The sequence below is a fragment of the Corvus kubaryi genome, unplaced genomic scaffold (genome assembly GCF_017639235.1).
Source record: "Corvus kubaryi isolate FWS band 111438036 unplaced genomic scaffold, C.kubaryi_AGA036_p1.0 37398, whole genome shotgun sequence".
In the NCBI taxonomy this organism is placed as follows: Eukaryota; Metazoa; Chordata; class Aves; order Passeriformes; family Corvidae; genus Corvus; species Corvus kubaryi.
In genome coordinates, this window is record NW_024581137.1 from 7,974,534 (window position 1) to 7,998,331 (window position 23,798).

Here is a 23,798-nt window from a genome sequence, read left to right on the forward strand (position 1 = left end):
TAGTTACACCTGGGAACAGGTTTACCTGATTGGTGGAATCTCCTTCACTGAAAATATGTAGGACACAGCCTGATGGGGTTCTGCGTTAAAGACTCTAAGACCTAGCTTTTAAGAGAGTGCTGAATTGCTCAATATCTATAGATGTGCTCCTGTCTTGAATTTATACTTTTTATTATTCATTCATATGACCTCATTTTGGCTTTTATTACACAAGTTTCCAAGTGTGTTTGGATGGTTTTAGCCAGATGCTATGGACATCATATTGGATAAAATACCTGGAACTAGTTAAAGGAATGAAATATGGATGGGGTTTGAGATGGGAGTTTTTGTGAATCATCAGATAATGTTGAAGAACATGTTTTTATTCTGGAAGATGCAAAGTTTTATTGAAATAACAAGAATCTTTTTTTTTTTAGTTTAGGCCTTCTGAGACATTCATATGAGAATGTTCTGATCTCATGTCACAGATCCATAACCAGCAGACTCACAGGTCTGACCACACGAAAAATCCTTACAGACCCTAAATCTGCACTAGAAGACTCCTATGAATTTCAATATATCTTATGCAATGTCTTTTCTGAGCATGGAAAGATGAAAGACAAAAAGGATGAGAGAACTGATAGCAAAGCATTCGCATGAGTGTGATCAGGCTGTCAGAAGTGTCACAAGAGAAATTAAAGACACTGCAAGGCTGGAATTCCCCTCTGTGCTAAACAGAAGTAGCCAGAGGAAGTAGTAGAGTCATCAATGTAAAGGTACAATGATTCAGATACAGAAAAACAATGCTCCCTGGGCCCACTGTTATTCTCAGAAATGAACTTGTTTCTGTTTATTTTCCCTTCACCATCCTTTCCTATTACTGCCTAAAAATATGTACTTCTAAAATACAACCAAATGAAAGGCTCCTAGGGATAGGAAGTCTAGGTACAAAGCCTGCAAATGCCAATTTTCCACATGAATCATATTTAAAAATGACTTCAGAAAAGATTGCACACTTCTCAAAAGCAATAACTATCACCCCATGCTGTGTTCTGTAAACAGCACGAGTGACATTATACATAATTATGCCTGTCAGGAAATTCTAGGCAAGCCCACTCTACCAGAGCCTTTCAGACAGAAGCTGCAGCAGCCTCACTGCAATGTGCATTGGCCAAAGCTCCTAAAGATCTGAGTTCTAATTACATAAAAGTGACATGGGCATAAATCTCATTTTCCCCAGTGCACCCCAGCAAGGGGACTTGGAGAACTGCCTACCAGATATGAAGAGATTAACCACTACGTCATGTTCATCACCTCTGTAGTAAGAAGCTGTTATATTGTGATGAATGACTGTTCAAGAGTCATCCCAAAGGCTGTTTGTAATCAAGAACCTGGCAAAAAAAATGAAAACAATTTTATAGAGAGCTGTGCTGATCCATGATCAAGTTGAATAACTGAAGAAAAAAACCATCAAACAGACTATGTTAAGTTACTTCTGTGAAGCTCCCTCTGTTCTGCACCTACACAAAGCATGAGGCAGCCTCTCATACAACTTGTAGGTCCCTAATCTCAGTCAAGGGGGCTTTGAGTGTAGCAGCAGCCAGGTATATATAGGGCAATGTATGTAGTGCCGGTACTAGCAGGTGTGTGATGACTTTCATGCACTCCCAGGTCACACTGCCATTGCAGCTACCAAAGCCATGCAGCACAGCTGTATTACTCTCACCACAGTAAGGCTGCTGTATGCATCTACTTCCAGAAATAGTCTGGCCACAAGTGCTGGCATTTTTGCCTCCTGCTCCTTTGAGCATTACAGATTAGTTTGCAAAGGAACATAAAAAGAGGCATGGGCAAGTTCAGATGAAGTGTGTTCAAAGCTGTGAATAAATCTGTCAACACAGCATAGTGCTGTACTCTGTAGAGATACCTGCATTAACTCTGAAGCAATGCCATGCTATTGTAGCCCTACTCGTAGGGAGAAATACTTCCAGCTTGCAATGCTGTCCAAGACATAACTAGAAAGCACTTTAACACTATCCCAGGTTTGTCTTCAATCACTCTTGCAGTGCAGAAGACTAATCTTGTTACCCTGCAGAATCTGGGCTTTAAAATAAGATGCTACAATGAAATAAGAAATCGAAACAGGTCAAAACTGCAATACTTCAACATGACTAAAGCATATTGCAAACACTTCACAGAGAAAATACAGCAAACCACATCACCTATAACTGATCAAAACAGTATTGGGCTCTATTACTTTCTTTTTGTCCCCAATTAGAAATCATCTATTTTACACATTCAAAAACATATTTACTAGAACACCAGAATTAGGTTTTGAATTTTCATGCTAAAATGGAACCTGTCATTTAAGCTGGTCTGTACTTTTTCTTGAGCTATAAGTATCTCCTTGAACACAGAAAAATTAGGTGCAATCCTTTCTGCTGTTCATTCACACCATTCAAAAGCAAATCTGCGTGAGGGTGTATAAATCCGGTTTATCAGATTTTTTTTTTTTGTGCAGAAATAGCATCAGCAGAGTTTTCGATATTCGAGACAAAGCAATTAAGTAAGACATTCTAGAATGGAGGATCTGACATAGCATGCTTTATATCTAATTGTTTCTCCAATAACTGTTCCCACACACTAATTGCCAATCTCTAGCTATTTTATTTGTCTAGTGTCATCTTACAGCAATATAACGTCTGACCTCCTCTATTTCCATTACAAATTTGTAAGTATAATGCATAAATAAGAATAAATAGGTCCAAAATATCTTCCTTTTACTGTTTTACAACAGTCTGGGCTTAAATCTATCTAGTTACATATTGAAGTTACTCAGACTGTCTGTGAGTACCATAAACAGCAGGTCTGGCTTCTGAAACTTATTTTCAAAGGCTTTCACCTACATGCACATGGAATCTGTACTTTATAAGTACCAATGCTCACCATTTGTCTTTTAACTATTTATTCTTGGGACAGTGCAAAATATCTGATCAACTTCATGACTGTAGACTACCTTTATTGTTTATTTGCCATTGCTCAGGTTTCACTACAGAATAGGTTTCATTACATGGCAACTCAAACTAATGCTGTTGAGTACTTAAGAAGATTACAGCAAAATTTCTAAAGAGCTGATCTAGTTTTATTCATTTGCCTTTGTTGGGGTTTTAGGAGCTCTCCTGATTTTTCTTCTGTTAAAGGAATTTTGCCCATACAGGTTGCTAGGGGAACAAATGGCTGGGTATTTAAGAAAAACAAAAGAGCTGGCTATAGGGTGGGGCGCATCTGGCTACTCTTCCATTTCCACCTGAGTGTGTGGGGGCAGTCGGTCTCAGCGTTTGGACAGACAGGGAAGCTGCTTTCTTCGGCCGCTTTTCCTTCTGCTGGAGAAGCCCCAGGATCCCAAAGCCTTCCCTGCCCCGCTTGGAGCCAGGCCGTGGCTGCCCTGCCGTTGCTTCGAGCCTTCGCCACGTTGTAGCTGTGCTCACCCTGCCTGCCCAGACCTCCAGGGGGTTCCTCGTTTGGATACATTGCATCTGCCACCCACGATTTGTGCTCGTCCCTGCCATTCCAGCCTGCCGCTCCAGCCTGCCGTTCCAGCCTGCTGTTCCCGAGGGTCCAGCCGGACACCAGGATTGGCTGCCCAGGGGTTTGTGAAGCCTTTGTTCCATCCCTTCCCGGGATCCCAGGGCACCGGTGCCGCGTGCTCCCCGAGCTCGCTCCGGAGCGCCCCCTGCAGCCGCGGGGGAACCATCGCACCTGCCCTGCTCACCGGGAGCCGCCAGCGCCCCTGCCGGCTGCGAGCGGAACTGCACCCGAGGGGAAAGGGCCCGACAGCCGAGAAGGCTGGCACTGGGTTTGTGATTGTTTGCTGTTACTGCCAGAGTTATTGTTTGTTTGACTGGTTATACACATATCTATATATATATATATATAATATATATAGATATATATAATAGTAAAGAACTGTTATTCCTATTTCCCACATCTTTGCCTAAAAGCCCCTTGATTTCAAAATTACAATAACTCGGAGGGAAGGGGGTTGCATCTGCCATTCCAAGGGAGGCTTCTGCCTTCCTTAGCAGACACCTGTCTTTCAAACCAAGACAGCCTTTAAACCAGGATGCTACAGTTTGTGGGTACCAGTAGGCCCAGAAGTAAAGCAGTGAACGGGATGTAGCTGAGAAAAGGACTAGTCAGAGCCATTTCTCCAATCCCATCTAGCATGTCTAGAACTTTGTGGTAGAGCCTCACAGTCCACAGGACTTCAACATGCTTAATAGTTCTGTCAAACACTAGAAGTTTCATAGTACTTTTTAACAGAAGCAAGCCCTTCATGTATTCCTGGAAAGTTTGCAAGTCCTGCATGACTTCATGCTGAATAGATGAGCTTTACATGGACTCCCGCAGGAGTTACTGCGCATAAGCCACACTGTGTTTTTCACTCTTATAAGGAATCACAGGAGATTTGTGGCCCTAATATTTTCATACTGAGAGCACTGGACCACTCAAAAATCCTATTCAAAGTAAAGATGAGGTTATGCAGAGATTTATAAAATAATATTGTTTAAAAGTTAAAAGTACTCCTCTTTCAAAATCTTCTGTCCATTAAGGTATAACAGAAAACCTAAATCTACTTTGTAGCAGCTGCAGCAGATCAGGAAAGTAAAATAAATACTTCTGAGAGTCATTATTAACCACATTCCAATGTACTGTTCAGTTTCAGTTACTCTCTTCTAGATTAAAAAACCCCAAAAACCAAACAGAAGAGCCAGTTACAAGCTGATCCATGGACTGAGTCTTCCCTTCTTTCTAGAACCTGACCTAATCACAGTCACAAGAAGTTGCTTCTTCTTTACTGAATGCTAAAATGTCTAGTTCCTACATCAGCCTATGTAGTAAAGTAAAATTATGTTTTATGTTCTGAGGGATCTAAAGGAAAACGCTGGGGCTGCAGGCCTAAAAGGTCATCTTTGTTTCAAACTGCCACAGATGTGCAGATGCAATCTCAGTTAGCCAGGTGTTTTATAAACACCCTGATCTCTATCTAGATTAAGCTAGTAATTTAAAAATGAAGAGAAAGCATGTTTATGAAGAGTCAAAAATGCATAGGAAACAAGGTAAGCTATTGGGGGTTAACTCCAGTGGTCAGCTAATCACCAAACCACTCTAACTTTATTCCCTCCCTCACGCCCAGTGGGACTGGAGAAGAAAATGAAGAGAAAACATATGGGTCAAGATAAGAATAGTTTAATGAGCAAACAAGACATGAAAGAGCAAAGGAACAATATAAGACGTGACAGTACTCACTCACCTCCTTCCATGGAGGGATGAATGCTCACTCAGACCATGAGAAAAATTCCCTGACCTACCGTCCTCTCAATTTTACTACTGAGCATGATGTGACACAGCATGAAGAAGCTTTTTGGTCAGTTTGGGACATCTACCTGGTTGCATACCCTCCCAGCCTCTTGCCCACTCCCAGTCTCTTCCCGGGCCAGGGTAGGAACAGGACAGAGTAAGCAGAAGGCCTTGACAGTGTTCAAACACTGTTCAGCAGTACTCAGAACTGTGTAATCAGTGCTGCATGAGAGGACAGTTGCTAAAAAAAGATATAATTTACTGCCCTGCCTGTTGTTTCTGGTTTATCTTGCTCCATACCAGAAAGGGGCAAGGTTTTGTTCTTGTTGGTTTGGATTTTTTCCCTCCTTTCTACCCTCCCTTTTAAGAACTGAAAAATCTTCAGCCAAAGTGCTTTAATCAGTTGAAAAAGCTGTGTGCATGTCTCCTGCCATACCCTGAAACTTCCATTTTATGTAAAGACGTTTTGTACAAAAGCTTCAAAGAGATGGAAATATAAGACAATTGTTGGATCTTGAAGCCAGTTCTGATGGCAACCAACCATGTGATGATAGTGGGTTTGAGGATCACTGACTCCTAATCATCCCTTACAAGTGTGCTATGCTATGTCCCACATGTACAAACTTGTGGTTTTGCTGCATAGACTAATGCTCAGGTAAGAACGAGTGAAATTTTATGAAGTATGATGTTTTATAGGCTGCAAATTTTTTATCATCCTATAGTTTTTTAATTTGCTTTTGAGAAAAATTGTTCTAGGTGCTCTAAGCCAATTTTCTTCTCCTCCATATACCTGTATAATAGCTGATGTGTTTCATGGGATACACAGATGCAGCTGTTATCTCCCATGTTCCAAGGTCTACAATTTGATATCAAGCCTGTGTCTTTGAACTTTCCCAAACTTTGCTACTCTTAGAGAATGATCTCATTTTGGACTAGTGTTCAGCATAATCTTTCAAAGAGATAGCACCTGAAATCAGTCATCCATGTCTCATATGAGCAGAGGAAGGGAAGACATTGCAGGGAACTCTTGGTCAGTCTGAAGCCCAGATGAAAAGCTGCTCTTTATCCAAGGACAGTACAGGCTATCAAGATCCTGCAGTCCTAAAAAAGACTTTAACTTACTTTCAGAGTCAAAGTAGGTTACAGTCGTCTCAACTGATCCTAATCTTGCTCCTTGCTTTAAAGCCTTTCACCAATCAGCCATGCATCAGTGGCAGAAATATGCCACTTCACTTGGCAATAGGGAACTGTTGATTGATTGCTGTACAAACTGTGCTGATTTACATGATTTTACCATAAAGGTAATTTATTTTAGGTGGCTGGGAGGACATAAGATCCTTGTAGCATGCTCTGAAGTTTGCTTTACCTGTCTTCAAAAGAGATTGAAATAATTTCATTTACATAGTTATTTTAAAATTGGGTCCTGGTTAGTTAAATCTCTCATTCTGACAAATTGCCAAGTGATATCTGAAAATAGGTAATTTTGAAGACATAGTATTCTTTCAGTCCACCCCCTACAATGGCTTTTTCTAAACCAGAGATTCATATTTGCTACATTATCATAAGAAATAAAAAAAGGTCATTAAGCAAAATCAATTTCTTTAAGGAACATCTTTAAAAATGTATGAAATGTACTTTACTGTCATTGGCTTTCAATTAAAACTGACTAAAGTCTACAAAGGCTATGTTTACAAATGTGACGAATTCAAGTGAGAAGGGCAAGTGAGATTAACCAAAATTCATAATAATTCAGACTGGATGCTGCCTTGCTTAATATTTTCCTGCGGTGCTCTTTTTGAACTTTCCATTATGCTTAATAGGATTCGTTTGGGATTTAGGATTAAAGGATTTATGGGTGTTCTTACAGAATTCACCTGAATTTAGTGGTAGACCCAAGACATAAAACTAATCTCAGGAAGTGCATCAGGTTATGCCACATTTTAGAATATTGTCTCATGGAGCTTGTTTTCTAATTGTACACTCCTAAAGCATTCAAACCTAGAAACTGGAAAGGACTCCTTCAAAAGATTCGGTGAAAGTTGATCATATGGACATACATATAGTCATCATTTTGCCCTGAAAAATCCACTACACTCATAAAAGACAGTTTGATCTTGTCAAAGTTGGAGACATTAAATGACAAAGAGCTGAGTGCCAGGTGGGATGCAATAAATGGCAGCAAGACAGCAGGTCTTCCACAGCTGATGGCCTGCCTGTCCATGGAAAGCAACTCCAAGGAAGAGAGAGGGCAGTGACTGTGCCCAGAAAGATCCTGCTTTCAGACATCTTGAGCTTTCTCTATTCTTTTAACAAGTCTGGAGTCAGGAGAGTTTTATTAGCTTTTAACGGGTCCCCTGGAAACAGGTGTAAGGACAAATGAACACCAAGACCAGCAGAACTGCAGCTGCCTGTCTCACCTTAGACACAGGGAATTGGATGAAGCAGAATTACCATAACCTTCAAGGAGAAGATAAGAAAAATGGAAATATGGAATGTATTGCGTGCCAACTGCAGTGAAAGGTGATACTAGTGGAATCAGTCTGTAAGCATGACACTACCCTTCAACATCATGTGCCCAGTGCTATTCTCCAGGGTCATCACAGTCCAGTGATGGAATATGACAAGATAGCTCACATGTATTTAAGCTTAATAATTGTAATGCTGGTGAGAACAGAGCAGCGTTCTGACGGCACAAATTGCCACAGTCATCATTACACTCATCGTAGTCTTATATTTAATGACAACAGAATTCCTGCATGTTGTGTGGGAGTTCATCAAATAATTTACCTTCTATTTATATGGAATATTTTCCCCCCTCTGCGATGTAGGCAAAGACAGTCAGGGAAGGGACCCTGAACTGCTTTAGTTACAGTCACAAAGCAGTACTGAAATTTCCCCTGTTGGTCTATTAAGTGCAGGCTGCTGTGGCTCCTCAAGTTGTCAGAGGGCAAAAGAGGGAAGTGTAGAGTTAGCACCAAAAGGGTTCTGCATGGGAGAGCAAACACTGCAGCAGCTGGAAGTTCAGCAGCACCTGAACTCGCAGAGGAGGAATACTTCCAGAAAACTTACCCCCTTCTTGTTTTCACCCATGCTAGAGGGAAATCCAGGACAGCAATGCAGCATCACAGACTGTTCATCCAGACATATTTGCAAGGAGCAGGCGTGACAAGCTAGCTGGGAAATATACCTGCAGAAAACCATGCACAGCTCCAGGCTGCCATTTTTTTCCAAACCCTGCATAATTTGGAGTCACGTCACCAAGGAATATAAACATTTCCACTACAATCTGAGTCACATTGCTCACACTTGTCTCCCACCTTCCCAGAGTTATTACAGCAGCTGAAAGGAGGGGCAGCTTTTAAACCATGGTGAGATGACTATCAGCACACTGTGCATTTTCTGAAAGACTGGCTTTGCTATTGCACTCCTGTTTATTGAGATTATATGGCACTATTGAATTTTAAGAGCAACTGCAAGTTTCTTGTTTCCTCTCAGTGCTCTCACACTTTAAGCCTTTATATGAACCTTAGGATGAAAGCATTTTCTTTTTAAAAGAACCAGGCTTTGTACCACATGGTCACCAAGGCTAATACAAAAGTTATCTCCTGCACCCTTATGTGCATTTACCATTAGGTGACAAGCCTCCCTGTCACAGGCTCTCCAAAGCTCTGCAGTATTCTCTTATACAATGTTTTCTGTGAAGTATAGAAGGTGGCAAGGTATTGAAGTGCAAATACGCAGTTTTTGTCCTTGGAAGCCCAGCACAGCTGTATGGGCACAACTTGCAACTTCCATCTTCAGACTAGTACAGCTTTCTCTGCTTCCATATGAAGAGGTATATCTGTGGCACACAGGCACACTAGCCACTGCCTGTGGTGGGCTGAGCACATTAGCAAAGCTAGCCACTGGAGATTCAGACCTCAATAAAAGCCCAGAGACAATGCTACCTACAGTGTAACTCCAGAGTACATGCAGAAGACCTAGGCAGTAAGCTAGGGCTGCAGAAAATAGACCAGGTGTATGTACTGGTAAGGACTGAATTCAGTAAGGACTGAATTCCCCAGTCTGACTTAAATAGAAGCCACACAGCCCATGGGCAGGTGTAGGTTGTCGTCCCATGTGAAGCCTGGAAAGGGCAACTAAGGGTTATTAGAACTTTTAGGGGCCTGCCAACAGATTTTCTGATGTCTGTTCTTTCTGGGGAACTTGTCAATAAACACCAGGAAGAGTTTAAACACATAGAAGATTGCCTTGAGAAAGCTAGCCATGGCCAATGCTCTTAGGGACTTGCTCCTGCAGGCAGGTCCTTTCCACAGGGATCATTTCAGTCCACTTATAGCTTTCTGAGTCGCTGCAAACACTGTGCAAAACCACTTGGCTCAAAGCTCCTCTGAGATGAGACTGCTTACTGCCTCCTTTCCACCCAGCAATCCTGTACTCTTCCAAGCTCTTTGCTCTTTATCCCACTGTACCCCACTGACCCTTCAGCTCCAACAGATAATTTTTATTATGATTTGCTCCTTGGGTACACAGATTTGTCATCTTTCCTATACATTTTTGTGTGACTCTATAAGAAACTTTACCTATAAGCACTTTCTACTTGCATTTCTATGAAGGTCCTCCTGGGTACCCTTGTTGGGCTTTTTCTGGTTTGTTTTATGCAGGAGGTCTGCTCTTTGGTTGTCACAAAAATCTTGAATCATTTTTTTGTCTTTTCTCCATGTCATTTAGGAAAGCTGGGCTCACGTGTCATTTCTGCTAGTTCTGTCCCAGCTGCCTCTGTCTGGACTGAGACTCCCTAGCCTTTGGCTAAATGCTCTGCTTGCAGAAGGAGAAATGTTCCCAGGCCTTGTTTCCCTGCGGGGGAATGGCATAGCCTGTAGTCCATCACACACAGCAGGCACAGTGACAGGGTGCCTGCCCCCTACTTACTGTTTTACTGTTTACAGTTTCACTGCCAAAGGTTAATGAACACATTGTTCCAGGTCTAGAAAATACATGACTCTTTCAGCAGTTTCAACCCTTTCTCCCTTAAGCAATTTCCACAGGAATTCTGAAACCAGTATCCACTTGACAGGTGCTATCCTCTTTCATTTTCCTTTACCTAAATCTTGGACCATGATACTCCAGCATTATTTCAGACTGTACAGCAAGGCTTTCTTCACTGTGCTATAAACCTCAAAGTCCTCTAAAAGGTGTTGTAATCAACTCTTTGAGACTTTTTCTGCAGTAGATAGTAGGTAATTATCCTTTTCCTGTTCCTTAGCTCCGCACATCAGCCAAAACTTATGGCTGGCATCAAAAAAAGGTATTGATAAATAATTTTCTTTAATATTTTGGTATATAGATTGCAATATCCATCTCAGTATTGAAGACCCTTGCAAGAAGGCTTCTTAATAGGATTTCAATCAATATTTTAGGGATGCACACCAAAGTTGGACATATGAAGACACCAAATTGCTGAGTTCAGCCTAGTCCAGCCAAGAGTCTGGTATGACTGGGTACATACAGAACAGATTATTAGGAACCTAAATAGCAACTTCTATAAATAGGTGACTGCTTGTGATGATGTTAGCTTAATGTAAGAGGTTACTACCTTCTTCAGCTGGAAATTGTTTCCTCAACAGAAAGTAGCTGATAGTTAGTATGATCTTCTATTCTGCAGACTAATCAAGTTCACTTGAAAACTTTTCAGGGCTTATTGCACATTGTAATAGAAAAAGAGCTGTTGTTGTGCCTGAGCTGGGAGGAATTAACCTCCATTAGGCGTGTAATAAGTTGTATATGTACTTTTGTCTGAGAGGTCAACGAGAGGGAAATGGACAGTCCTATGATTAGTTAAATAAAGTGGTGTGGATTGTTTGCTTTTGGACTGAGAAACTTAAATTCCACTGCTCTTGAACGTTAGGCACCAAAGTACTTTTCTTTGGATCTGGCTCTTGCTCATAGTCCAAATTTCAGAAATCCATTGGGGAAAGGAGGCAGGTTTGAAAGATGTAAGAGTTTTAAGTCGTCTCATTGCATTGTGTTATATAGAAAACATCAAATGCATTTCATTGCAGAAGGTATTAATGTGACTTACATACTGTTAAAGTGCTATTAAGCCTGAACTGAGAAGGACACTATGTATATTTTATTTATTACTTCTCACAGGGATTGGTTTCCTTCATAAACATGTATGCCTTGTATATACTAAAATGTGAGTAAAGTATTTCATTTCATGAGTCATCTTCACTTTCATCCCTCCTGATAACTTCTCATTAAGAGACACACTCAATGCCAAAGAACTGAGCTGACTTTTCTTCAATACTCTCTCTCTAAGAGTGCTACATGAATCTGAAGGTATATCTAATGATCACATGTAAGGAGTTGCAAGTAAACTCACCCACGTTTTTAGGCAATTAGAAGCCAGGATATCTAGTTAGACAGCAGTGAGTGGGAGGTAATAGATTCCAAGCTGGTTTGCTCAGTCTCAGGAGCACACTTCCCATAACCATAGTACTCCTAAGTGAATGTTTTGAGCACAAGATGAACTTATGTCCATATGGGATACATTGGAGCAGCATGTAGAAATGCCACAAAAGTAACTGTACACTAGAAACATCAGCACTGGATCAAGACAGCAGAATAATATGAAAGCTCCAATGTATTGCCATAGACACAACTCATAAAGGCAGATCAACTTTTATTATACCAGAGGAATGGTGATGTACTGAAAACCTCCTGTAAAGGAAAGGAGAGACAGCTAAGGCCACCCATTCCCAAAGACTAGCCCTGAGCCAAGAGGTAATATTTCTAAATTGATAGTAGTGCCCAGAAGTGTGTTCAACAGTCACATCTGCATCTCAGAAGTCTCCGGATTCTTTTGTAGACCCCCTGACAGGTTTTCCATGATTGGATGTTGCAATTTACAAATTATCCCATGTCCTTTGCATCTGTGACTGTGCCATATTCAAGCAGCAAGTGCTGCTTCGAATTATCTGCTCAAGACATAACCCAGTATGATCCAAATGATGGATCCCAAGTCCTACAGATCCCCAGCCTCCTCTCTGGACTTGCTGCATAGTTGCATTGCTGTTTGCTATATCTAGTCAGCTACATACATCATGAATAGTAAATATCGCCCTCTTCAGGTCTCTCTCCACCTGCCATTCAGACACACCTCTGTAATCCTGTCTGTGTTGTCTCTGTGACTGGAGTGCATGGATTTGGGTGCTCTTTTCCCAGTTGGCACAACTATTGTCCAGAAGCAGAACTGATGTCTCACAAAGGCAGCACTGCTCATGGGCCTGCTATCAATCACACCTCACCTGCAGAGGTGAGGGCACTATCTCAGCCAGAGTTCTCTCACTGCCCATGAAAGCAAAGCCATAATTCAAACCTGATAGGATGGGTGGACATGCAACACATGGGAGTAAAACAACACTGTGTACACAAAGAAGACATGTAGGTTAAGCAACACAAAGAATCCAAACATAATTAAAACTATGTAGTTGGAGGCCGAACCATGCCCTCCCTGAATGATTCCATGAATGTCATTTCTGGTCATCCATTTTGCTTCATTTTTTTCTCTCATCCTGCCAGCAAAATGCTGCCAGTTGCAGCATCAAAGCTGATAACCTTAAGTGATGGTTTCCAAAAAAAGATGTTCACTTTTTTCAGGAATGGTTGTTGTGTCTTCCTTTACCTATCCAGGGAACTGCCAAAGCTGGCTGGAGAGTTCTGCATGCCTGAGACAGTAACCACTAGGGGCATTCCTTCGTTAGAGTAGTGCCTGATTCTGGAGCCCTTGACTGTGGAAATAGTGCTTTGAAGTCTTGGGCCAGCAACAGATGGAGTCAGCCAGCACCTCAAAGGGGTGAGGCCGTTCGGGACTATGGAGAGGAATCACTGCTGTAATTCTCTTGAGGTTTTCACCACTGGTACAGGGACAGCAAATGTTCTTCAGTGAGCAGTGTTAGAGCTGTTTGCTTAGCTCAAGCTGACAGAACTGGATCAAAAAGTTTGTTAGACACAGACAGCCCACGTATCACAGCTGTTGTTCCTGCATGTTTTGTCTTGGAATCCTCCTTTCAAACTTAACTATATAGTGACTGGTTTATCTACATGGCTGTGTCATACAGGTCTTTGTATTGCTACTCTGGTGGCCTTTGCATTGTTGATAATTAGATTCACTTAACAAATGCAGAATTCATGAAACACAGAAAGAATGATTTGTGTGGTAGGGAAAAACAAAAAGGGGTATTCATTTCACAGAAATATTGTTAACTCCTAGCTATAGCTCTTTGAACCTCTTTCTCTTCGTATTTAAACTTTATAGTGGAGTACAAGGTACAGAGTTTCTTCTCATATTCCAAGTTTACAGCCGAACAAATACATATTAATATAGAAGCTGTAATGTATTCTGAGTTAAGCTGTCATAAAATCTAGGGCTTTTCACATCATCACTTTTGAAGGTCAGTGCCACAGAGAAGAAGAAGCATCTGTACTGGATCACCATGAATGTTTGTAATACATTGCAATAAATATTGCAATATATTTCATTTTTATACGTTTTTGATGAAGAAGCAAAAGTGCATCTTCAACAGTAGCTTTTCAAAAATTGCTCATCTGTTTGGAATGGCTGTAAAAGAGATTGAAGCTAAACATTATTCATAGATACATTACAGCTCCTCACTGAGACCAGAGCTGAAATGAGAAGAGTTTTCCAATGATATTTCATTTGGAGTATCAATTTTTCTGAGCTTGTCCCACAAAGCTATTGCATGAGTGTTCCAGACAAGTATAAGAAGATGCAGATTATTGTAGCTGGCTTACTTTTCTAAGTTTGTTTTTCTTCTCCCAACTGGGTTGTAAGCATTTTGCTCATTTTGGGCTTTAATTCTCCTAGAATGCCTTACAAGGAGAGTGAAGACTGCTCCTGTGCAGATTTTTTTTGAAAGTAAGATTATCATTTGCTTTTCAGAGAGTGTCTGAATCAATTCAGAAGAGATGTGTGGAACACTTCTGCCCCTCACTTTTGCCCAACAATGAAAAGGAACTGTTTTTTACTGTGAAATACTTGCCAACAAATTAGGTTGCTGGGTGCAGAAACCTGTAAAAGTCCAACCAAAAGGTTATAAACATGGCAATAGACTACTCCATCTGGGCAAATTTGGTCTGTTGAGAAATCTGACCCTGATTTTTTATTTGCAGCAGATTCCCTAGTACTTAAGCTTTACAGAATTGACTTTAGGGTTGCCTAAGGACTGGACTGCCTCTGAAACTCCCTAATAATCTGGTCAAATGATCTCACCAGGTCACCACAAGGCACAGTGACAAAGGAACAAGAGGACTGTACTGCAGTTGCTTCTCATGATAGTTTAACCTTGAGGAACTGAAGTCAGCCTGACTCCCGGAGTCAGTCTGACTCCTGGCAGTGTAGTGAGCTCCTGGAGTAATGGAACGTTCTGCTTTTAATCTGTGTTCCCATGTGCCTGGGGGATGCTGATAAAAAGACCACTGCAGGTTTTCAGCAGTTTCTAAAACGAAAAAGTCCATGGAAAGAAGAAGTCAGTGACTTCATGTTATGGTTCTGTCTGCAGGACACCAGGACACAGAGGGCGGTGTGAGCGCCAGCAGGCCTCATGGGCATCTCTTACATGCTCCTTCTTGGTGCAGCTCAGTGTACACTGCCAATAGGGAACTAGGGCATTCCCTACTGGCTTGCGGCACCTCACTCTCTTTGCTGCCTTATAAGGGCTTACACAAAGTTGCCATTTTCAGCTTTGCCCATGGATTGCATCCTTGAGGGCATTCATCCCCTCGTGATGCAGGACAACAGCATATAAAGTTTCAAGCAGGGAGCAAATAGGCTTTATGGGGGACCTCTCCCTCACAGGAGCTCCAAGCCTGACACAAAAAACTGAATGTAATTGTCCTTTTACTTCTTGGATGACAGACCAGAGTCAGTTGAGTCCCTAAAAAGAAACACCGCTTTTCCATTCCATAATGACTTATTTATTTCACTATACATTGGATTCTGCAAGAAAAGCCTACTAACTACAGAATATCAACACATTGCTCATGTTCCAGAAGAAACTTCATTAACAATAACATAAAGTAGTTACGATTTTATGAACTCACAGTCCTCTGTGATCCTCCATTAAAATGTGGCAGGTTGAACACTGGATATTATATTTGGATCTGCCTTAAGATGAATAAAATGAAAATGTCAGAAAGGCTGGTTTGTTATAGTTCTGTAAAGTACTGAAGTGGTTTCTCAAACATTTCACATTATGATGTGAAAACTACACACACACACACACACCAACCAACCAATCAAATAAAAATTTCTAATAAAACTTTGAAGTTCTACTTTTTTTTGGTCCACATTTCAGGGTTTTCCAAATTCAAAGACTCTTATTCCATGAATGCAAAGATAGTGACCAAGATCTGCAAGTATCTCAAATTTGGGCTGCCTGTATCACCATTAAAACACTTGGATGGGATTAATAAAAAAAAATAATCCCTTGGAAAAAATGCTTCTGTGAAAAAAACTTGTTGTGGAAACATGGGGCTTTTAGCTAATTTCTTTGTCCCAAACTGATTGCTTGCAGGATGTGCTTGCTTAACAAAACTGCATGAAAAAGAGTGACAAAATAACCAACTGACCCAAAACTTAACATTTTGTAGATAGCATATTATCTGTAATAACTACAACCAAGGTTTAAGCCTTGCTCATTTTATACCTGAGCCTACTACTTTTAAGGTATGTCACCCACCAAATTAATAACTTGCCTTGGTGGCTTTTCACAAAAACTTTGAAAGACATTGGCTTGAGTCCATGTGAAAAGTGAAAAATCATTTGAATCCAATAAAAACATGAAAAGCTTTTCATTCCATAGATGATTTTCAATTTTAGGAAAAAACCAAAAAAATTCAAAAGGGAAAACAAATGAAAAAAATAAATTCCAAACCTGAGATAGCTACTCTAACTGAAGGAACACTTAAACCACCATTTAGTTATGAGAAGCCAACTAGGAGCAATTTTTCTGGAGTTTATTCATTACATTTTTGTTTGAAATTGCATAGAAAGTGTAGGCATAAGTGGAGACAATAAGAAGGTAAATATTAAGCAGATTTATTTGAAAGTTTGTATCTTCCCCCACTTATAGCAGCAATAAAGCTTTCAGCAGTGTAAAACTCTCAAGAAACGTTCCCTGAAACTATGGCCAAATGGGTCTATTTTTCACTCAAAGTGTATACCATGTGGGGGCCATAAACTGCCACAGGGTCACATTTAACAGGGGAACCAAGCTAAATAAAATAAGAACCAAGCAGGTAACTTAGTCTTCAGCCTTCCCCACCTCCCCACCCTAATATGAATCTTAGTGATTTGAAAACCAAGTTGCTTTTGCTTTATAAATAAATAAATCACTTGCTTTGACACTTGGTGAATTTAGCTGGAGGCAAAATGGGATCTTTTGAATACTGTTTGTTCTTGCACTGTTTCTGTCAGAAGCCCAAAATCTAGGAATGCGGGAGTTTAAGAGAGACACTTTCTTATGAGATCTATAAAGAATTAATAGGTAGAGCATATCTTGAGTTCAGAAAACCAAAGAAAACATCCAAACATATGCAGATGGTAGATGTAAGGTGGGAGCTTACATCTTTAATCTGTTAATGTCTCTTGACACACTCTCATTGTTGTTACACAGCTTCTGGATGGACTTGCAACTCATGTCACTGAGATAGATTTTTTTTCTATGTAATTCTTTCCATGCAGCGACCACAGATGACTAATGATTTTTGGATTAGATTTATTAATGCTTTGCACTTGTTTCTGTTACTGTGTGTGTTTGGACAGAGGAAACAGAATACCCTCAGGTTTTGTGTTTGTCTTTTTCCTCCTTTCATCTTGATAGCCTTAGTATTGACAAAATAAATAAAGACCTTTTTTTCAAGACCAAGAAAAAGGCTCCTGCAGTAACCTAAGAAGTTATAGTCAATATATCATTTATCCAGTTTTAATGAACATATTTTCAAAGCTTATGGTGCAATATTAATAAACATTTCAATGCAAGATTTAGGAAAACATAAAACTCTGGTGTCACAATTTCTACATGTCTGCATATCTATTAGGGCCATAATTATTTAATTAAACTGACCCGCTTCAAAGTGGCAAATTCTAGTGCTGAAAAGCCTTTGACTGCCCAACACTTCAGTTCTCTTACAGCTAAAAATAATTATCTGAAATGATTGAAAATAATCAAACCCTTGTTCTCTTGTAAGAAACTAAAATGATCCTGTCCTTTCACATTACTTCAAAAATAAACCGAAATAAATACTGCAAAACATAGAAAACTCGTGAAACTTCATTTCCTATTATTGGAGATTGTTGTTATAATATCTTGTGCTTCTCATGTAAATGTGTTTATTGTAATCATTACATGGCACTAGCATGAATATCAACACAGCCTGAATGCCGATGTTTCTCCAGAGGTTGTCACAGAGACATTAAAATGTATTAGGAGAAGTGCAGCCATTTCTCTGCCTTTCCTGCTCAATATTTCAATTCCATTTTCACATCATCCTGACGATTTTTCTTAGACGGAGGTCTCAACAGAGGTTGTAATTACCTTTCAGGAGAATTCAAGAACCACTGACAGGCCCAAAAGAATAACTGTTGCAGCAATGTGTATGGGGAACAGAAAGAAGGCAGATCATGCCAGGTACAGATGATATTTTCTTTGAGAAGATACTGGCTTTCTGTAGACAAGTGAAATATGTTAGATCCAATTTGCCTGAATTACAGTAAGGCATTCGGGGAACTCCTGGAGCAAAGAAATTAGGAATTGGGAAACTGTTTGAAAGATGGGTTAGGAAGTTAGGGGGAGATGAGTGACAGTGTGGTAAATAACGAGCTTTCACAGTAGAGGGGTGCTGTTAGGGGAACATCTCAGGTCTTAGAAAAAGCTGTTGTCAGCTTTTCTTTAATGACCTTTATGCGAGAAAAATACTTCTAACTCTAATAATGAAATATACATATGTTGCAGACCTGGAAGACATCACCAGAAAGTATAAAAGGATGCAGAGACAGTTTGGAAAAACAAGACAATAATCTGATGGTGTCATTAAAGAAACAGCTAATATTTACCAGACAAAGTCATTCTAGCAAGGATGGAGGGAATGAATACTTCCTTACAAAACCCTGTTAAGAGTTTATCTAGAATTCAAACCACAACTCTAATCAGAAAGGTTCAAGAGAGATGAATTCAGTGTGGCTACTAGGATGGCAGGGGGAATAAAGAAACTATGCTGCAAAGTCAGAACAGAGGTGTTTGCCTTTGCTGAGGGAACAAAAATCTGCACTGAAAGAGATTTTAGTGCAGATTTTTGAAACACTTTGAGTTTCAGAGTTTTGAAAGTTTGGGCTGTTTGCTGTTTCTGTTTCAGATGGATGTACATTGCGTTTTTTCCTCCAGGGTGGTCTTATCTGACTCTCTGAAAGTGCATCTTGAAAATAATCAAAACAAAAATCAATCAACGCCTCCCTATGATTTTTTGAAGCACAAACAAGAACATCTTTCTGCCTGGTTAATACTTTTGGTAAGGCTTGTCTGCAAAGCCCATTTTACCGAGTCCATGTGTGTTCACAGTGCAGAACCACCTCATACAGACTTACAACAAGCAGAATGCATTAGAAAAATACTCATAAATAAGTATTTCATATGCTCCTTAATCAATGTTTTTCCTTCCTTTTCAAATCCAAGCAAATGTCACTTCATTGCAACTTCCTATCCAACACATTGTGACATACATTCTCATTAAATGATTCCTTACTAAAGTAGTAATTCCTTGAAGTCTTCATCTACTTAATTTCTAACCTTGGAAAGAGCAAGGTTTCTTTTTAATGAGCACCATAGCTTTCTGATTCCTTACATTTCTTAGTTATCTGTACTGAAATTTATTTTTCCACTGTTAGAATTATCCAACATTCTGACAGCATATATCTAATACAATTTTTGACTGAATTTGCTGCAAAATTCACCCACTAATATATCCAAAAATCAGAACCAAATATTTTTAATCTCTCACTTTTTAGTAAGAGTTGTATATTTAAAGGTGTGTCTATTCATATACATGTCCAAATACAACAGTATAGAGAGGACAGGGTTATTTTCTTTAAAGAAATACTTTTTCCGTTCCCTGTCCCCACTTCTCTCTTCCATTGCATATGTGCACTTTTCCCTCCTCATTTCTTGCCTTTAATCCATGAGGTTGTAGACACTTTGCACAAAGAGTCAGGAATAGTCTTCCTGATGTTTCATGTACCCACTACGTGTTGAAAAAAATATCCTTTTGTGTCTTCAAGAGCCAGGCTTCTGACGCAGTCTCACAGAGTACCAAATGACAATGATGCATGGGAAACATTCCCTGAGCATAATTACAGATTGAAGGAAGTGAAGGGAGAAAAGTAGAAGTCATAAAATCCACAGAATGCTTTTGAAAGAATCAATGGAATAAATACACCTGCTTGTGAGACAACTCAATGCATCATCTTGCCTTCTGAAAGTATGCAAAGCCATTTTCATCCCCCAGTCTTGAATTTCCTTAACGAGTTAACAAGGAGTTCTGTTAAATGAGATCCTATTATACAAGCTAAAGAACTAAACAAGATTTTTTTTTAAGTAATTCACTATCCATCATCTTACTATTCAAAATTCAGCTTTAGAAAACATCATAGGTAACATGTCTCAAAAAGAAAAATTCTCAATTCCTGTCTTGCTCCTCTCATTACTGCTTCTAATGTGGTTTTCAGTCTGTCAACCAAATGCAACATATGCAGGCACACACAATGACAATGACTAACTGACTGCTGAATTATCCATTCCTTTTGCTCAGTCTAGTCACTCACAGCATCTATTCCCAAAATGTGGAGGAAGATCAAATGGCCTCTGGTGGGCTTAGTTTTAGATCATCTGGATCTGCAACCAATAGTAGCCAGTTTTAACCAACCTGCAGGATTGCATTGAACACCATCCCAAACTGCTAAACAAAACACTCTCTTATCCATGTGGGAAAGACAGCATATCCTTGTGGAGACCTTAGAAAATACATCTTAATTTTTTACATCACAGACATGCAACACTCCTAAAGAAAGAAAAGATGCTGTGACAGAAGGTACTGAATTAGTCCTTACATGACTTCAAGTTATTACACGCTTTTTGTATGATCACAACAAGTGATTTACCTCTCTGTGCCCTTTTTGTAAAAAAGGAATAAAACCATCTTTTCTTATTCACTTTTTTGTCTTTCCGCCCTGGAGCGTGAGGTCGTAGGATATGAATTGCACCCTTTGAGTATACATAGAGCTGTGCACAGCAAGACCTTTCTGCACTGTGCCATCTGAATAAAATACCTGATGACTTTCAAAGAACACTGATGTTTTCAGAGTACCTTTGCTATTTTGAAAAATCTCCTGTTACGTTCTAATTTCTAAGCAATAGCTTGATCCCACTCCTCCTAACACTCCAAACTACTCCTGAAGAAGATGTGCAAGATTAAAAGTTGTTATGAAAAAAGTATCTCCAGGCCTACATTCACTTAGAATCGTAGAATGGTTTGGGTTAGAAGGGACCTTAAAGATCTTCTAGTTCCAACATCCCTGTCCTGGGCAAGGTCACCCTCCAGGGACACCTGCTATGTCAACCTCTTTCCTGACATGTGTTTCATAATCTCCCCTTAAACTTTTCTAGCCATGGAGTCTTCCCAGCACCCTTTAACACGGTGCTTATTCCACTGTTTCATTTTCTGTTGGCTCAGCCATGAATGCCATTGACAACATGACACTTGACATGTGGTTGCAGATTGCCCCAAATATCAGTACTCCTTTCTTCTTCTCAAGGGACATATTCAAAGCTACATTCAAGAGAAATTCTGTATTAACTGCTTCTTCTTGATGCTCATCTAGAAGAAATTCTCTGACAACCATCTGCTGCAAGAAGTCCTTTTATATCCTTCCTCTGGTCTCCTGAAGGATCCTCTAGAACTTTTCCCATCTTCAGCTCTTCAAATACTGCAATACTGTGCCTTCTTTTACCAAATTCTCTGCACCTGCTTTTATTTCTACATTTATATTTTCAGAATTTACCTCTTACTCCTTCAGTTTCCTCCTGAAGTGGAGGAGTTTCTCCAGTCCCTCCTGTATGTTCAATATGTTCATTGAGACAAGTTCACTGACGATCATGTCTGCTGTTTGCTCACGTTTGTCTGGCATGTATGTTGTCCCACAGATGTACAGGCTGCATGCTATTTTCTATTCCCCAAGTACACTTTCTGTTTCATTTTTGTCTTTTTCTAACTTACCTCTAAGTTAAAAGAAGAGGTTATACAATCAAAGTGTCTGGCTTTAAGTTTTCTGTCAAATCCTGTTTCAGTTGATGACAGATCAAATTTAAAGCATGTCTCCCTGAAATTCAAAAATGCCAAATTGGAATCTGATTTTTTTCAGCTTTTTAAAGCATTCTCCTGTCACTTTCTACAGCAGTATCCTTAACACTATTGAGCTTAGACACCCTGGACTTGAAGTAAAATACTATTATATTATTCCTCAGAAAACCATTTAGTCTCATAATCACTGAATGTGGTCTTTTAACTGTCATAACAATATTTAATATGTCCCATTTAGTAAGCGCTAAAATTTGACATCCAAAAGCCCTGGTTTTCTACTGATGCTACTTCTAGATAGCAAAAATAATTGACAAAATTATGTTACTCTTATTTCATCAAAAGAACCTTTTGATACAACTTGGCTTGCCTTTTTTTAACCTTCCTTCATACACATTTATACTGGGAATTATTCTCTCGTGCTCTTTTCTTCAAACATTTCCTATTTTAACACAACTAACTTTGCTCCAAAGCTTTTGTTGCTGCTAGCACACAAGTTTGTGCACCAGGGTTTACTTTATATATTATAAAGATTTCAGTACTATTTAAGCTGATGTTCCAGTTCTCACACATAATTCTTTGAATAAATTTCTCACAGAGCCCTCATTTTATTTTTTGTCAAAAACTACATAATTAGCTTAATTTTAGATGCATTCAGTCATCCTCCACAGGCTTTTCTAGAAGATGGTTTTGCTTCTTTCAAATATAGTTTGTCTAAAAACCAGATACTGCCTAAATCTGATTTTTTTTCTTTATCCTGCACAATTTTTCATCCTGTTGCTTCTGAGGAAATTCCAATTCATTATTTAGACTTTCCTTTGAGTGTTTGATGTTGTTCCATTTCTGTATGCTCATAAGAGTTTTAAGACTTATCCAGTGTATTAGCATTTCTTGTTCCCTCCTCTCAAAACATATGGCCTGTCTTGGTTGCCTTCCTCAGCCTGCCAAATCTGCATTTTTTTTTAATGTACAAAAAAGAATTCTTTATGAGAATCCTTTTTTCCTTTTGGGACTCCTGATTTCTGTTATAATTTGATCTCAAATTGGAAATTGATGGTCTTGAATGTTTGACATCAGTTTCAAATGTATTGGTATACATAAAAAGCTTTTTGTTTTTTCTTGGTTTCCTGTGTCAGATATATTTAGAAGTTTCTTTTTTTCTTTCTTAGGATAGTATTTGGTCTATCTCTCCTTAGAACACTTAGTACTTGCTCATCTCCTGTTATCCTACTCAAGTCATCCACTCTCTTACAGGGCAGCCTCTATTGCTCTGGCCCACCTGATATGTTACAGTCAGAACAGAAGAATTTGGTACTTGGGACCATGCACTAGGTGCCAAATTTCTTTCAATGCTAATAAATTCCAGTTACATAAAATTTCAAACTGGATTTTAACAGACATTTATACTTCATTCTGTAAACTGCCCTTTTAGCATTTTACCTTTAAAATGTATAATTAAATACTTCATAAAAGAGAAAAGGTAGTTATTTGGGAAAAAACCCCTATTATTTATTGTAATGCATAATCAAAGTTATTGTGTTTAAAAATCATTAAATACTTTTCACCAAATTTTAAGTACTTTTTAAATACATGGAGATCCATAAAGAGATCATATATACAAATGTCTGTGTTCTCATAGGTGTATTAAATACTAGCTAAATTGAGATAAAAGCATTTAGCTTCCACTTCTGAGCAGGGTTAGAAATTGCAATTAAAAGAAGAAAATCTTAGAGTGAAAAAAAAATTTTTGATGGGACTGACACAAAAAACTCCAAAACCAAGCATGTATTTTCTGGAACACAATTTCTAGAAACTTTCTCCCATATTTTTAAACTATTTCCAGTTAAAACCTTTGCCTTCAGATGCCTGCAGCCAGAACTTGAATGACAAGAAAATAACACAGGTCAGATTGTCAGTTGTGTATTCCATTCATGTAAAATTTTGAGTACATACCAAGTTGCTATACACAGCTGGAGTCCCTGTTTGCAAGACCCAAATGACAGTTTTTTAAAGGAGTTTAGCAGGAA